General features: G+C 39.3%; 1 protein-coding gene across 1 annotated transcript in view; it reads left to right on the forward strand.

Annotated features, from left to right (window-relative positions):
* FRMD5 (FERM domain containing 5) overlaps positions 1-17,895 on the forward strand; it is a 1,150,824-nt gene that overhangs the window by 530,479 nt on the left and 602,450 nt on the right. The gene's annotated exons all lie outside the window — the stretch shown is intronic.

Here is a 17,895-nt window from a genome sequence, read left to right on the forward strand (position 1 = left end):
AATGTCAGTGTCATGAAGTTAATGAAATTTGAAGGGAGGCAGATGACCCAGCTCCTCTGAGAGTGACATCACACACCATCAAGAGCAACAGCAAGCAAAAGAGTCTCTTACAGATACACGCTTACTAATACGTTGACAACTCCTAATACTCGTTAGCAATTTCCTTACAGTGTATCATTACACTTCTCATACATCTGTGTTGTACAGTTAATTTCATTTCTGGATATATTCCTGATGTTAAAGCAGCAAATGGTTTGAAAATAAAACAAAGATTATGACATGTTTTTTTGATGTTTTAGTTTTTCTGTTGACTCAGTCCTTACTTATGACCACACCCACAAAATGATGTCAAGTTAGGGATTCGCAATAATTTACAAACACATGCAAAGTATTTTGGGTAATGAAAAGTACCATACTTCTTTAGAGGAACAGCTACTTACTTCAATTATGGTTTCACCAATAGAGCATGAAATGAAATGTGTTACATGTTCAAGAATGGGTGTTCCACTTATGAGAAATAGCTGACCGATTGTCTTACTAGGATATAAGACTCCCTTGTTATACATATATATATATATATATATATATATATATATAGATATATATATATATATAGATATATATATATATATATATATATATATATATATCATAGTGCATTAGCCCACTGAGTGCTACCATTCATCTGAGTTCAAATATGCCGAGGGTGCAGCCCCATCACAAGGCATTTATATGTTTATGAATCGCATCCTGTTTTGCCTCATTAGCCTACTCTGAGAGGCTCACTTTAATAATGTTGTTCATTATCATGTCATTATATGGCCATTAGCATATACAGTACCCAACTGTGCTGCTTGGCCTGCTCAACTTGCAGAGTCTATGTTTCTGAATCTCACGCACCCTACATGAATCCGGCCCTTTATTTGTAAGGTGCTTGAGCCAAAACACTATATAATAGGAGGAAATATACATGAGTTGCAGTCTGAAAAAGTTCAAAGGTTTCTTACAAAGATGGAAGGGGGTTAGAAAATGTAAGCTACTCATATAAAACAAGGGAGCTCCCACTGTATCCAGTGCTGTACAGGCTTTTAAGGGTTGACCTGTGTTTAGTTTTCAATGCACTGCTAGACTTGATACATTTTGAAATACCAGTCTGGGTAAGTTGCTCCTATAGCTAAATATAAACTATGGGGATGTATCCTTTTAAAATATAAAACATACATCATTAGGAAAGTATAAAAAGCTGCTTTATACTTTGTGATTGGCCAAATCATGTCATATACAGTGCTGAATTTTTATTCAGCATAGTAATAGTTGATCTATCCCAAATGCCTTTACAGCACCTACCTTTACTGCGGAATAAGCTACCACATCAGTTTAAGCAATTAAAGTCCTTGTTTACTTTTTTTGGCAGGAGTGGGTATCCCCACTACCTCACAACCATCATCTCTCCTTGCAATCTATTGGCCATTTGTTCCCAGCTCAGTCAGACCCTTTGAAGCAAGAGCCGATCGCAAAGGTTGTTGCTAACTTCAAAGAAACCAGTAGATAATTTTATGGATGTTAAGAAATGCGGACACAGTGGGTTACCTCACTCAGTCCGGCAGAAGATTAGTAGATCACAGGCTTGACACTCAAATCTATGAACTATGTTTATGCTTCTTACTGTTGTCATATCTTAATGTATAGTATTTTATGGAAGGTTTTGTGACTATGTGCCACACCTGGCAGTGACTTTCTCTGTACTGTCTTTTACAGTGTGGTGTTCTTCGGGCTGTGTAGACATGGTAAAGTATTTTCTTTCAGCCAGCCTTTGTGATGGAGTGTTGGATGATTACACATAGGATATGTTTCACAGAGATATATTTCCTTTCAGCAAAAGCTTTAACCAGCCCTTGGACCTTGGGCATAGTAGGGCTAATAAGTATAAACTGGTGCACTGGAAGATATGTTCTATCAGCAGGGCTTTCATAAAGCATATATGATTTTTGGAACTGCCTGTACAGGGTCTGTATTTAGATATACAACATAGATTAACTTTACTGGTGCAGCAACTTAATGCAACACATCTGTATCTGGACAGTGTGACCATATTGCACACTCTGTGGTTATCTGTTGTGAGAGATGTACTTTGATGCATTGACTGGCATTGGTTGTGTTGCTTTGAATGTCTTAGAAGCTTGGCTTCATGTCTACATATTCATTCAGGTGCTGCATTCTTAAAAAAGATAAGAATTATATGTTCTTTATGTTTCCATGTCTGCAAGTTTTACATGGTTGTACTCCAATGCATAGGAAACAGATGTGTGAACTGTTTGTGTTCTTCACTACATTGTCTGTGCAAGTGCCATGGATAATGGAAGTGGTTTATGTTGATTCAGGCCACAAAACTGCTGTGCTGGCCACAATTTTGTGGTTGTCTGTATAGTACATATGTCTATTTTCATCTTGGATATGGCAGTCATATAGTATAGAGTTAGAGTTGTGTTATTCCACTGTGAGTTATAAAAGAAACCACAGACAAAGGCAATATTACTGCAAGCATATAAGGACTGTGCATTAGGAGTAGCTGCACTTGTAGTGAAGTATTCAATGCGTATGTTGAGAGTGGTTACTATATGTCTATGGTAACATATCGTTCACAAATGTCTTCATCAGTGCATGTGCACTCAGCTTAACCTAAGCAGATAAAAAGGATGGAGTTGAGCTCTATGCAACATCCCAGTTTGTGGTTTCTGATGTCATCCTTGAAGGAGACATTGCTATGCTTTCAAATTCCTTGCTGCTGGATTGACATGCTATTTGGGGTTCTGAATCCACTAGTGCTAGTACGACTAGTCATTCAGCAGGTCACAGGTCAACGAGTATATACTGCAGGAACCCAACAGTCAGATGTCTCAAACAGGAAAGCTTTTTTTTTTTGTTTAGCCCCCATCTTTCTTCTGCTGTTCATCTAGCTTTCTACCTAGCTGCCCTCTGTTCTCCCTGAGTATTCATTGGTTCTTTAGCAGTGATCCCAAATGTAACTATTCACTAGGTAGTCCCCCTCAAACATCTTGGAAAGTAAACCCAAATGGCTGGTCATGTATTAGGGAGAGGCATTGGGGATTCCCTGGGAAGTAGCAGATGGGAACTGGTAGCCATCATTTCACAGTAACTGATGATGAGTCCTATCATGGAAGACGTGATGCCCAATGACAGCAGGTACACATGACACATACTTCCGTATATCATGCACTTGGACATCTGAGGCCACACTGTCCTTTCTGGTGCATAACTTTGGATGTCCTGGTCTCCACCAGTGTTCACACAAGCAACATAAACTTCTGGACCCCTCCCCAAGATATTAGAGCAGGACTATTGTCAGATTGTACTACCCCACCCTGCCAACCCTGCCCGTGACCCAGATTTTTTCATAAACCAAAATTGCCAACAGTGTAAAGGGACACATTGCCTCTGCACTAGGGGGTTGGCAGGGACACAGGGACAAGCTACTGAGATAATCTTTGTGGCCCATGTGGAGTGTCATACAAGTGATGGAATGTATGGATTCATAGCTCCCTAGCTTCTACAGGAGTATAATTATACAAGCTGATGCTGTAGGCATCATGTTCCATTGTCCCAGCTACAGCTACACCAGGGTATGTTTGCCAGGGTTGTACTGTAACTTTTTCTCTGCAGTGGGCAAGGTAGCTTGTAGTAGGTCCACCATCAACAGCTTGAGATGTTGGTATCTACGTGGCTTCTCTAACAGTAAGTAAAAATCAGTACTGTGCATTGTCTAAGGACATTTTGGGTCTATTTCTGCCTGTGTAAATTGTACACACATTACTGGCACTTTGTTCCTGGCCTTGCTTCTATGTCACTTAGAATTTCATGAAGGTGTACCTGTGGAGCATAAGTACACTTTATGGTATGTATACTACTGTTACATGTGCTACCTGTTTCTGGCCATATCTGTTGACATATGTTTATATGCTGTACTAGTGTGTTTATCATATTATATGAGCATAGGTTGAATTTTGCATTTTGTAATCAACTATGCATGTATTTATGATCAAGTTATCCTTTGTGGAGTTCTTTGGCAGTACTGTGATAAGAATTATTTGTGATCAATGAGTTGCAAACTTGTCCGCTTCAAATTTGGTGATACTAAAACAACTTGGTGTCATTCAGAAATGGTTAGTGACTGTCATCTATGACAGGTCATGTGCTGTTATTTTCTTTCTTCAACTACCTTTTTTCTTCATTTTTGGAAGTTGCTAGTATAATCACAACTCCTGTACTACTTTGCACAAATGTATTTCTGCCAAAATAGTGTATAGTATGTGATAATGATTTGTGCTGAGCTACGCTTTCTTTTAAAATCTGGATCATTTTATGCTACTTGGGATTAGCATATTATACTGCATTATTAACTCAGCTTGTGTAGGACTTACATTATGCAAATAAAATGTTCATGCAACCCACCCAAAATCTTTTAAGTAATGCAGCTATGTAAGCTTTTCCGTTACATTCCTTAACTACATGTAAAGTTTATAGAGGCAACTTCTGGTAACCTCATCCTCAGCACATGCACAGTGTGTGTGTGTGTGTGTGTGTGTGTGTGTGTGTGTGTGTGTGTGTGTGTGTGTGTGTGTGTGTGTGTGTGTGTGTGTGTGTGTATGTATGTGTAGAAAGAGAGAGAGAGAGACACACACACACACACACACACACACACACATACAAGTATAGTGAAGGAAAATGTAAAATAAAAAAGAATTGCATTCTGCCAGAATATTACTAATCAAGGAAATATAAAGGCATAGTACTTCTGATGGCCCTTGTAAATAGAACATTACTAAGTCCATTAGAGCAACTAAAACAATAAAAATAAAGAATAGTATATATGAATCAAATGATTTAAATAAAATGCAATGGAATCACCAACACTTTCAATCTCATTGTCATTGTTTGCAGCTATATTAGTATGAAACAGCTGTATTATAACTTTTAATGTCAATCATCTTAACGTTATTCAACAAGTCATCTGGAGCAGGGTCAATTTCTTATCAATGCCTGGCAGAGAACTGAAACAAAACACATGCCTTGGTATAATTATAACAGCAAGCTATCCCCAGCGGTTATGTTAATGTTCAAATTAATCAACCCTAAGAGAATTCTATTGCCCAATTACACCTGGAACAGTATTATGGCTCTAGAGGCAGACTAACAAAACTCCCAGCCATACCTTACTGTGTAAGTATTTAACTTTTTCCCTGTTGTAACTCTGAGACACTCAACTGCAAGCCCCAGAATTATGAAAAAAGTACAAAAATGTAAAACTGAATGTCAAATATTGATGTTCTTCATTTAAATTTTTTTTTTTGGTGAGGACAAGCACCTGTACATCCCCTAATGTGAGCAGCAAGCCCACCACACACTCCAAACATATATATACCAACTCCAATATCCCTGTACATTAGAGAAAAGACAGTACTGTGAGAAAGTGCAATGACAGACTCAGTTTATACAGGCCCACAGTTTCAATCATTCAGACTCACTATATCGGTAGTTACAAGTCATTCAGACTCACTATATCGGTAGTTACGAGTCTCAGAATATTAAACAGTTACTGTTTAATCATTTGCCAGACTTAGGTTTCCCCCTGAAAGTGCACTATACATTTGACCTATGTATTTCATTAAGTATGTTTTTGAAAATATTCAACATGAAACAAAGGTAAATCTAAAAAGACTGACGATTAACCCTAGGCAGTGAATGGTTCTGTACAGAAAGCCTTGACAGAGTGCTTCCAGAAGAACCCTGGTTTAAGGCTTGAGTTCTCTCTCATTGCCATGTCTGATTTAATTGCTAGCTACCTACTTACACTGCATCAGGCCAGGTCAGCTCAGTGCAAGATGATTAGCAGTGATATAAGTACCCTACGAAGTATAAAGCACATCAGGGCATCGTACGCTATACCCTTTCCTTTAGCAGGTTGAAGGCTTATATTAGACAAAGTAGAATATATTATTACCATGCAGCATTACTGGCAACGAAGTAGCCATCAGGTAGGAAATAGTATTCTAGTCCATGTAACACACACAGCTCCACAATGACACTTCCCACTGATTATTATCATACTGAGAAATAGCCATGTCTCCTAGTAATAAAGTCACTGTACTTTATGTAGATGGTAATTTCTTTCCTGTTGACATACTGAATTTTGCCATGCAGGAGTGCAGTCATGATTTGGTCAATTTCTTCCAAACAACATCAGCATAGTCTTGATGGTACTACTGAGTACCAGTTTATTCAAGGTGATCAACATTGTGCTGTTAGATCAGCCTACTTACAGTATTTGAGCATTATTTAATTGTGAAATCACAGCACAGCAGAGTGATATTGTATGTGTATTGGAGCAAGGCTGCATTACTGCAGCCATTGATCCTTCCATTTTCAGCACCTGGTTTATCTACTTCAGGATAGCGGGGAGCCTGTGACAATCCCAGCAAGCAATGGGTGTAACGTAGGAATAAATCCTGGATGGAACACTAGTACAGCCCAGTAGGATGCACACATACGCAGACACATCTAGGAACAATTTGGAATATTGTCATTTCACCTACCCCCATATCTTTGGACTAATAATGGAAAGGGAAGCCCTGGCAAAACCAATATGGACAAAGGAAAAGTATGCAAACAGCTCAGAGAAGTCAGACGGAAAGAAAACTAAATAACGGCATGTTGTACGTACCCATTATAACTGCTGCACCTCTCTGCCATGCAATGCTTATGACATTTGACACTTCTTTAGGAGAATTGCATCTTATGAAAGTGACATATTTAATCTTTTTGTGATCTGTCTATTGCTGAATTTCTCAATATGCTACATGATACAAAAACGTAACTAGAAATAACATATTTAGAATAGTCAGGAGAGTTAATTTAGAGTTTTCAGAAGTGCATGGAATGCTTTGATTTTATATGTGAAGTGGGTGAGCCTTTCTTTTTACTGGTGTTAGCAGTTTCTTTCCTGATGTTGTATACTAAATGTAGAGTATTTTTATACCATCAAGCAGTACACAGCAAACCAACAGGCATCGGACGATGTAATCAGTTTTATAGGACTATGATTCTTCCCATCACATTTCAGTCTTGTTCAGTAATTACTTCAGGTATTTGCTATCAATTAAAACACTTATATAATGCTTGAGGTCTTCTGCAGTAAACATTGCACAAAATCAATGCTGCAAATCAATAAATACAGACGTGCCACTATAAACAGGACTGATTTAATGAAGAAGAACAGTAAAAGCTGTAGACCTAAATATCACCAAGATTTATAAAGGTAGTAGACACATTTAAAACAAACATCTACCAGCAGTAAACAAAGAGATGGGCATGCATTATTATAGGTACAAGCTGAAGTACACAATGCAGTTGGAGGTTTTTGTTATACTTATGTTTATGGCAAAAGGGGGTCAGAAATAAAATAATTTGTTAATGGAGATGTGCAAGGAAAGTTATGGGTATGATGGACTAATTAGCCAGCTTTCCATATAACAGTATTCCCTAAATGTGCCACAAATGACATAGAATTACACCGTGAAAATACCAAGGATTATGTCATTGAGGGTCAGGAGTGAGTGGCCAGTGACAGTCTGCCACCAAGGAGTTTCTCAAGTGCCACCTAGTGAAGGCCCAGAAGTGAGTCTCCAGCAACAAGGATGTCTGAGGAGCAGAAACCCACCAAAGATTATGCTTGTCTCCAGCTGAGCATCATGGGACACATACCTGTCAACCTGCAGACATTCAAAATAGGAACAAAGGCCCTTGAAAAGCAGGGACATACAACTAAAAAATTTGGATATCAAATCAGCATAACATTTAAATATCAAATAATATATAACTAGCTTTCAGTAAGAATGTGGGATACTATTCAGAAACACATTTAAAAAACAGGGTGACAAACGTGATGGAAGGGCATTATCGAAGATACTGTGAAAAATCTGTAGACTTTAATGAACAGCATTGCATAATTATACAACACAAAGCCATTTATTTTTGCTTTCAAAAAAAGATGTAACATATGCATCTTCTTTCTTTACATTATTGGTGCCACTAGTATCTGGCTTTATGTATACTACACAGCTTTAAAAAAACACAGATGATCAGGCAGATTCAGAAAATTATGTGAAGGGCTAAATCAAGCTTGAAAATAGGACCATACCTCCAAAAATAGCTTTATCATTGTGCTAGGGGAAAAATCAGACCTGAAAATAGGAATGTTCCTCAAAAGTAGGGACACTTGAGAGGTCTGTGGGGATGTGAAGCCATGCACCCACACAGGTGCAGTATAATGGAAACTGTCATTTGATCCCTGCACTGTCCAGCCAATGACAATTTGGGGTGTTAGGAGCATATTAAAATCTCTGCTAACCCTGCTACATAACAGATACAGACCTCATTTTTTGCCTCACTGTCCCTAGGATGCCAGTGGTCAGTGTGATCAAATGGACTAATTTGGATGATGGATTTTTGGCGGTTACAGGGGAAGGAGGGCAAATAATTTATAGACTGCTTTCTAATTTATAGAACTAAGATGATGAAGAACCAAGGGGTTTGGGGGTTGGTATAATGGTTAAGGTGTTTACTTTACAGATACAAGGTACAAGGTTTGATTCTCACTTTTGAAGAGAAAATTTGCTAGGCTTAAAATGGCCCACAAAGACGACTAGCCTAGTGCTTACCTATAGGCCTGTGAAGAAAACCCCAGCATGATCCTTCTTTGTCTAGCTCTGACAGTAAAGAAAAGGATATGCTTTCATTAGGAAGCTGATCACTAGGCTGATAGCAGGTGCGATGCATAGAGAAGAATATTTTTAAAGCATAAAAACACAGAAAATGAGGTATAGCCAGAGAATGAAGTAAACAGAAATTATGTGTGAGCATAAGTTACGAATTTTTATTTTCCACAGTAGAATACATACAAAAATGAATGAAATGATACCACTGACTAGCCTCAACCCCATGGCACACAAAGATGAAACTCTAACTAAAACTCAGACAGCACAGATGCATGGTTATGCAACTCATCCTCTGAGGAAAAAGGTGATGTGGCCCCTGTACTACTGACCACAGCAGGAGTGTTGAGAGATTGCTGGTAGCAGCTATTGAGCTAGTGTGATTCATGTCATTTGTAGAGCCAGGTGGACATTCTGAAGTATATGCAGATGCATGGTTATGGACCTCCTGGATAGCATCTTAGCAAATGCTATCATCAGCAACAGAGAGAGAGCGAGAGATAGTTTGGTGGGAGTCCTGTTGGCTGCCACCTGTGCTGGGGAATTAATGAGCAGATTAGCTCTCTACATCCAGTGAATGAATGAGTTGTACGACTATCATCCTGTATGCAGAATGAATTTCCTGGATCATGACTCAGACTGGGAATGAGACAGTTGATGAAGGGACTAGCTGAAAAGGCGGTAATGGTACAAAAAAAAAGATGAAAAACTGACTAAAATCTTACAAAGTTGCCATCATCTGGACTGGCAAATATAGAGTTGGAATTATACAGGTGTCTATATATATGTGGGCTTCAGCATCTAAAGTATTATCAGTGAAATGATTTTGAGAGACAAAATTCACAGGCCATCTACATTTTTCCTGTTATTGGCATGGTTTTCTGTATACCACAGAAAGTAAACAAAACAGAAAAGCATTAGTCATTTCAATACAGCACTCTTAGTATATATGATAGGTGTGGGATCTGACCAGTTATGTACAACATTGATCTAAGGAAGGAAACATTTTTAGTGGGTCTTTTTATCCCCAGTGAGATGCTTGACCATCAGCCCACCTACCCAATTCGCTTTTGCCCCCACCATCTAAGATTCCAAGTTACTCTCATGACCAGGGACCAATCCAGTGGATCAAAGGGTCATAGGACTTACTAGGCTAATGGCTCTAGAGCTTTTTTAAGCCTAAATCTATGCCCAGGGACTGTAATGGCTTTGGTATATGCCTGTGCCTTAGGGCATCTACCACCTGCCTCTGTTCATAAGAGACATAGGTGGCAAGGTAGGGGTGAATTTGCAGTTTCCATTACATTGGTCCAAATTGCATTTGAATAGGCTTAGGGAAGGGCTTTGCTTCACATGAATGGGTATTCTGTTCCAGAGAAAGGGTAATCTCTGAGACACATAGCTATCCCTCCAACATGTTTTGTTTATGCCACAAACGAGGTGTAGATCCTTTGATTGGGTAATTCTAGTGTTGCTTCATTTGTGAATATGTAGCAGATCCATTAGAGCTGAACCAGAGAATAGGGTTAGACATAGGTTGTCCCTCAGCTGAGTTGTCAGTAGTTTATAGGAGACCAATTACAGGGACAGGGCTTTAAGGGTGTCTGTACATAACATGTTATTATGTTATTTATACACTGTATTCATTTAGTGAGGAAACAGATACCAAATTGTCAACAGATGGGAGAATTAGATAGGTTAGCTCCAATGTGTCACCATTTGTGAAGGTTTTTTTTTTTTGCTTAAGTCCTGAGTCCTGATTGCCATCCTTTTATAGATGTGCCGGACAGCATAATACTAGCCCTAGGTGTATACATGCTTCTGCACTTGTTCTGATCCCAGATGCACTACTGCACACTGCCTGATGTGTCCAAGTGTACACCATAAATCTATGTGCTTGCCTACATTGGACCCCTGCCTCCAATAAGTGTCAGTACAACAGGGGTGTCAGTCTGCATCCATCTCCCTGAAATGGGGGCACTGTCAGTCAGCTCTTCATTTCACCCTTCCTTTTCTGCTCCAAAGCCTAGGTCACTAACTGGTTCCAGATCAGTTGGTCACAGCCATCACACTAAGGAGCTGGCTCAGGTCAGAATGGATAATGTAACCAAATAAACTAGTACTCAGTGTGGGACAGTTTGGGTAACCAGTCAAGTTGAAAACTACATTTCTAAACAATTGTGGATGACTGTGAAGAGAGATAGTTAATGCTAGAGATGTGGTCAACTTGGAGCTGGTTAGCAGAAACACATAAGAGTGTGAGGGCGATGTCATCTGATAAGGAAGATAATTAGTGGAATGTTCTGGAAAATGCTGCTTCTTTGTAGAAAACACTACTGTAGTACTTGTGCAGTTTGTTATGGTTGCTTCAGTGACTATGATTACAGAACTATGGGCTTACAGAAGTTTTCTATAACAACCAGTACTAAAAGTCACATCAATAAGTACAGATATGAGTAACCATTTTAAAGAATGAAAAAAATATATTTAAAATGAAACTGTTACCAAAAAGTAGCATCTGCAATGCAGATGTCCCCCTCAACAGGGAATTCTAGTGATATGTGAACTCTAGGATACAAAACAATGAATAACTAGGCAGTTTATCAGAGATGATTAGGGTTATAAGCTGATAAATAATTTCATTGTGTAGTCCTGAGATAGATTTCCTCAGTGTGTAACTTCGAGCAAGTCACTTAACCAGATAGTACTCCTGGGTCTCAATCCAGATGGACAACCCAGTTACAAATATATTAAAATAAAGAGTATGCAGATAGTGAAATGCCAGTTCCATGGTGCTGTGGAATGAAGCTTCACCTGGAATCTGGATGACCTGGGCTCAAGTTAACAAGTCTGGCTGCCAGAGAAGCTGACCGGGGGAGAAGTAAGAGACCAAAGTCGTGTTGCCCAACTTGCAGAATAGGAGAATAGATGCAGTTCAGCCCGCTGCATGACTGCCATCTGGTGGAGGTCAGGTAATGCAGCAACATTAGGGAGGGCAAAAGTATGGGTGTTTCAACCTGGCAAGCAATGCAGTAGTGCTGTGTGTGTGGATGTGGAAGCACAGAGACATCACTGTGACTAACAATGTAGGCCCCACTTTGGCAATGTACCCATCAAGGTGCTGGGGAGGGGAGTAAGGAATACTCTCCGTCTGGATGATTACTACTGGTGGCTGGCTCTCACCCCTCTACAGTAGCTGCAGGTTCAATAGAACAAGGAAATGAAAGAGGTAATCAGTTGATGGCGTAAGGCATTAAGTTATAATAAAAAATAATAAAATATTAAATAAATAAAATAAATAAATAAAAATAATAAAAAGAGACAAGGAAATCAGTATTCACGTCAGTAATATGAATGATGATGCATTTGTGAAGCTGAAGTACGTGGAGGTAATGACTAGAAAGAGAAAGAAACATAAGTGGTTATGAAGAGTGATAGTGTAAAGGCAGGAAGTATAGCAAAGGGGAATAAGGACAGTGACGTGCAGGTACGAGATATGAAAACACACTTGAAGTATTTGGTGTCAAGGAGGCCTATAGCAACTGATGAGTATTTGATGATAAGTGCTGTAGTGCTTACAGAAGAAGGGCCTGGCAGTCCACCTGCATTCCCCAGTCTAGTAATTCTGTGTATGGAGGCAACTGTTCATATGGTCACTATAGGAGATGGCTGCAGCTCATAAGCATGGATTTACTGTAATTCTTTACAATGGTAGCAGTGGATAGGCTTACCACCTGCCCTTCTTTGCACAGGACAGTCCCTAGTCCCTATTTGGGCAGTTGTGTCCTGTGAAAAAATCTGAAAAATGGCAAATGTCCTGAGATCTTATGGCAAAAGATATTTCCTAAGTTATCTTTAACAGGTGCATAAAACAACAATTTAGTCTGTGAAGCACCTAAATGTTATATGAAGCAGCGTATGCAGCTCAAATGCAAAAACAATAACTCTTTATTTTCGACAAAAAAAAAGTGAAGTTCAGTCTTTTGCATTGGCTGTAGTTATGGTTTGTCCTGCAAAATATCATGTTTCTACAAAAAATGTCCCACTTTGGGCATTTAAAAAGGTGGAAACCCTAACCTCATATCATTGGATCACTGGAGTGACCGCACTTCTTATTAGTAATAATTCAACTTAGATTAGCTAGATACAAAATAACATTTTGTCCATGCAGTGATCACATAATGTGAAGGCCCCACACCTGCACATGCATTATCTAGTGGAAAAGCAATTTTACATTCTAAATTTCATACACTGTAACTTAGCTATTGTTGTACTGTTATTACTACAACATACAGCTCACGGATATTATGTTGCAACTTACTTGAAAATTATTTTAGTGTAAAACCAAACCACATGTTTTGAACAGCCAAAAAGATGCCTTTACACAATGGAAATTCTGTCTTCTCTGTAAATGTAGTTAATTGCAGTCATTTATACATCATATCTGTTGACACTCAAAAAGCTGGAAACTGTAAATAATAAATACAAAGTCAATACAGAATATTTGTATGCAGTTTTGTTTCAGGTTTACAGACACAACAGCAGACCGTCGAATAATTCAAAGAATAAGTTTTGTGTTATTTATAACACTTGGGGCACTGTCAGCTTCTGAAACATTTCACAGAAATTCCTTTTGTAGGGAATATGAAAGAAGCCTAAAATGTTTCAGCCTGGCCTGTACTCCAGTTCAGAGGGAGCATTCCCATCTGCAGAGCCCCAAATTCAAGTACTGAATACTAACCCGGAGGGCAACAGCAGTGTAGTGTTGGCCATGTTTGTTTCTCTTAGTAGGTGGAAGTAGTGGATGGGTTACTGCAGTATTAAGGCCACTGAGCAGTTGGAAAGAACTAGTCTATGCGGCAAAAAAGATGTGGATGCATTGACAGATGTCTTTACCAAAGCATGTGTAATCACATTCTTGGACATTGACCAACTCTGGACCATAGGATCCATCTCCTGCATAGCTCACTTCCTCCCTCCACTGCAACATCAGTCTGGTTTTATGCTTACTGAAACATGTTAATGACGTGTTAAAACAACATGCTCCAGGGATATAGACATATGCCCCATACACAAATACACACCCGTCAGTGTTCAACTGTTCGAGACTCATGCATCTCAACTATCTAGATTTTCACAGAATGTTCAAATTTTTGCTACATATTTTTGGTCTGTTCCTCATAAAAGTTTTTTTTTTTTTTTTTTTGTCAAATTATTAAGAACTGAAGTCATTACGTAATAGCAGAAATACATGTTATTTTAGCAATGTTATACGTTTATAACAGTAATATTTAAAATGCATTTGTGCTTTTGGATCCTCTCCCCATTATGTTTGGGTTTGTCCAGATTTCTTGTACAAAAAGGTTGACAAGTATGAACAGTGAATGATAAGGGCATCAGACACTGTTGCAGTGTGTCATCACATGGCAGCAGTGGTAGCCCAGGGTTTCCAGTGCTGGCACCCATACCCACAATCCATTATGTTTTCTCTGTCCCAACCTGCCTTTCCAGCCATGAGCCCTCAGTTCCTCTTGTCACCTGGTTAGATCTGCAGTAAAACCCTAAACATAGCTTTGGTATGAATGCCTCTTATAACAGGCACTTTTCTATGCAAATCCCTGAGTTTACACTAGCCCACCATCAAATGCAGCTGATGCCAGGCCAGCCTGTCCGTAAAAGCATCAGGTCAGGTACCAAATGCACTCCACTTATACTATGCTCTTTAGCAGAAAATGCAGACAGACTGTTTTCTAACAAAACAAACAAGAACAATCACCCTGCATGTAATAAATTGGAACACATCCGACTGAAGGACGAAAACTGAGGTGCATTGTGGAAGCTGGTAGCATTCAGGTACTACTTGGCAAGAAAAAAACACTTGCTTTACCAATTGCATAGTCAAAGGTTCGAAACTATAATATGTCCCTAACCCACGTTGATAATAGCAATCCAATTTTCATAACGTTATACTATAAAGAAAAAAAATGTACATACACACACGTATGACTGTGTGTGTGTGTGTGTGTGTGTGTGTGTGTGTGTGTGTGTGTGTGTGTGTGTGTGTGTGTGTGTATATATATATATATATATATATATATATATATATATATATATATATATATATGTATGTATGTATATATATGACTGCGGTGGTGGTGTTGCGGTAGCATTGTCGCCTCACAGTTAGACGTTGCCCGTTCGATTCTCAGTTCGAGCGTCTTCTGTGTAGCAACATGCGTGAATGGGCATTCCTTCATTGAAGGTTGTGCGTTTGGCCCGGCAAGCCAGTATGTAAAAATCTACTACCAATCATTAGCGGACCGGAGTTCCGCTGTGGCGACCCCTAATTGGGAAAAGCCGAAAGACACAAACAAACACAAACAAATATATATCTATATATGTGTATATATATATATATATATATATATATATATATATATATATATATGATAGATACACATACATTATTCATGCGTGTGTGTAGACAAACTCACTGATGGTGTTGGGGCACTTCCATATATTTTGTAGGTCTTGACCTCCACCTGTGTATTAATCAACCTGTAAATCTGAAATAGTCTATTGATAATGCAACAGTTTGATTGCTGTGGGAGTGACAAGAAACGAGCTTAAGCCATTAGCCACACTTAACACCTGCTCAAAAATTACCCTAACATTTAGAATGCTCTGAGTGAAGGGCCGCCTTAAGTGCTGCTTTACTTAGTTCTGTATACGGGATGGAACAACTAGTCAAAGAGTTGCAAGGTATTAAAATCCATCACAAACACACACGTGTAACAATACTGGTGGGACGGGGGGGCACACTCACAGCCACAAGGCATGCTTTGTGGTGGTACCTAGCAGCAGGGAACGTGAAGGAGGCAAGCCAGGCATTGTACAAATCGGATTCCAAGTACATGTGCACGAAGTACTACCCTTTATAGACTTCACACAAATACCCGCAAACCAAACGCTCCTTTAATGAAGTCATCACAGGCAGGAGCAACAGCTGGGGATCCTTTAGTGTTGGAAGAATAAGGAACTCTTATTTCTTGCTAAAGACCAGAATCAAAAAGCTTGTTTTAGTGCTGTGTATTCTGGAAGGAAGATGAGGTAAGGAGAGATTTTATCTGTTGCTGAGGAGGTCCGTTTCTGTAATGCAGGCTATGCTGTGCAAGGTCCGTTTCTGTAATGCAGGCTGTGGTGTGTGTGTGTGTGTGTGTGTGTGTGTGTGTGTGTGTGTGTGTGTGTGTGTGTGTGTGTGTGTGTTACTTATGACTCATGGTTAGAATTACTTGGGATCAAACCCTGTACTTTAGGTACAGGAACCTGCATTCTCTACCCGCACCACCACTTCTGATCCAGGGAGTTTAGTCAGTTCCTCTTAAAATTTGTGGTTTTCTGGGAAATCAGTGAGAATGGAATTCATTAAATAATGATAGCCCTTTAAGTTTTAGTCTTCCTATCTTTTTTGGAAAGGTATAGCCTACTGGGGGGATTGTGTTATCTGCTGCTGCTGGGGGGATTGTGTTATCTGCTGCTGCTGGGGGATTGTGTTATCTGCTGCTGCTGGGAGGATTGTGTTATCTGCTGCTGCTGGGGGGATTGTGTTACCTGCTGCTGCTGCTCGGGGGATTGTGTTATCTGCTGTACTATGTTGTACTTTAAAGGGAGTAGATGCTGCAGTCCTGTGAATGTCCTCCTCTGGAGGAGTTACCTAGTAACTATGAACCTGTTGTCAGTTTGCCATCCATTCCCTATTGCAATATTACTAGCTTATCATTTTTAATGTAACATAGGCAATTTATTCTTCAAGGGCAACAGCCACTTTATCTGTAGATGAATCAATGAAATATAGTTATTTGCTAGCAACAGCATTTTCTTTTGTTACAGATACCTTTAAAGTGGAATTATTTAGATGACTTTACTCAGAGATTTTGCATATTTACTGATATTGGTGGATTGCAATGACAGAAGATTGAGTGGTCTTTTATGGTTGAAAGTTTCTGAAATTGGTAGTTTTGTCATTATTGGTTCATACATTTTATTTCTTTGCTTATTAGAAGAATGTTCAAAACTACAAATTTAAAACACATTCTAACAATTGGTGCTGTATTATACAAGGAATATAATTTAATACAATCAGGAAGGTGAATCAAAGAACTCATACATGTATGCATGGCCCTAAAAATGTGAAGGAGCCTATGGTTTGAAAACAACCGAAAGGTAAGCTTAGTCCTCCACTGGCCAGATGCAAAGTTAATGTGGGTTTTCATGCCGTTTCAATGAATGTGAGTTTCAAGGGCAGAGAAGTTTACTGCTCATGCTAAGTCTGTTTTCATTGTGACACTGTATTGTTTGTTTAGCAAATGGCTCAGTGTTTGTGCTATTTTATTTCAATATCTGTAATCACTGTAGAAGTAAATAAGAAAACAATATGCACGCTGACAGGTTTGAACAGTGTTTGTGGTAACTGAGGAGAAACAGCCAAGTAATGGAACACTGGAGTGGCTGGGGAGGGAGCTGCTGTTGGAGCAGCAGGGGATTACAGACTATCCATTCAAGTAAAACAAAGCTCATCCCTGTCCATATTCAAATGCAACTTGGATTTAAGGATGGGTAATAGAAAATGTACTTCAAGATTGCCCCTCATGCCACTAATGGATAGAGACAGTTCCTAAATGCTGCATCCCTTACATGGGGCCCCTCAAATTATCAATGTTATGATCACAATTATTCTCACTACGGCTAATGTACAATTATCAGCCATGGGATAGGTAAGACCATTCAGGAAATGTTAATTCAAGCACCAAAAGGGAAACTGGCTAAGCTTAAAATGTCCTCTAAGTGAACCTATGTTGTGGTAGTAAATAGTTTTTAAAAAATTGCCCTTTTTAGATCACTAAGTACCCCTCTCACCCTCCCCCCCCTCCAGTCTTCAACAGCTTCCGGCACCTATGCTGAGTTATGATGTCAGACTCTCCAGCCTTTTCACTGCACATGCTCCTACAGATTGTTACTTTCCCTTGTCAACTGCGCATGTGTGAATCACTGCCACACCTTACCTTACCTGTACGTGCATCCTCTGTCCTGTCCTGCACCGGCTTCA

Source organism: Protopterus annectens, chromosome 7.part0 (assembly GCF_019279795.1).
Source record: "Protopterus annectens isolate FY-2018-M chromosome 7.part0, PAN1.0, whole genome shotgun sequence".
Lineage (NCBI taxonomy): Eukaryota > Metazoa > Chordata > Ceratodontiformes > Protopteridae > Protopterus > Protopterus annectens.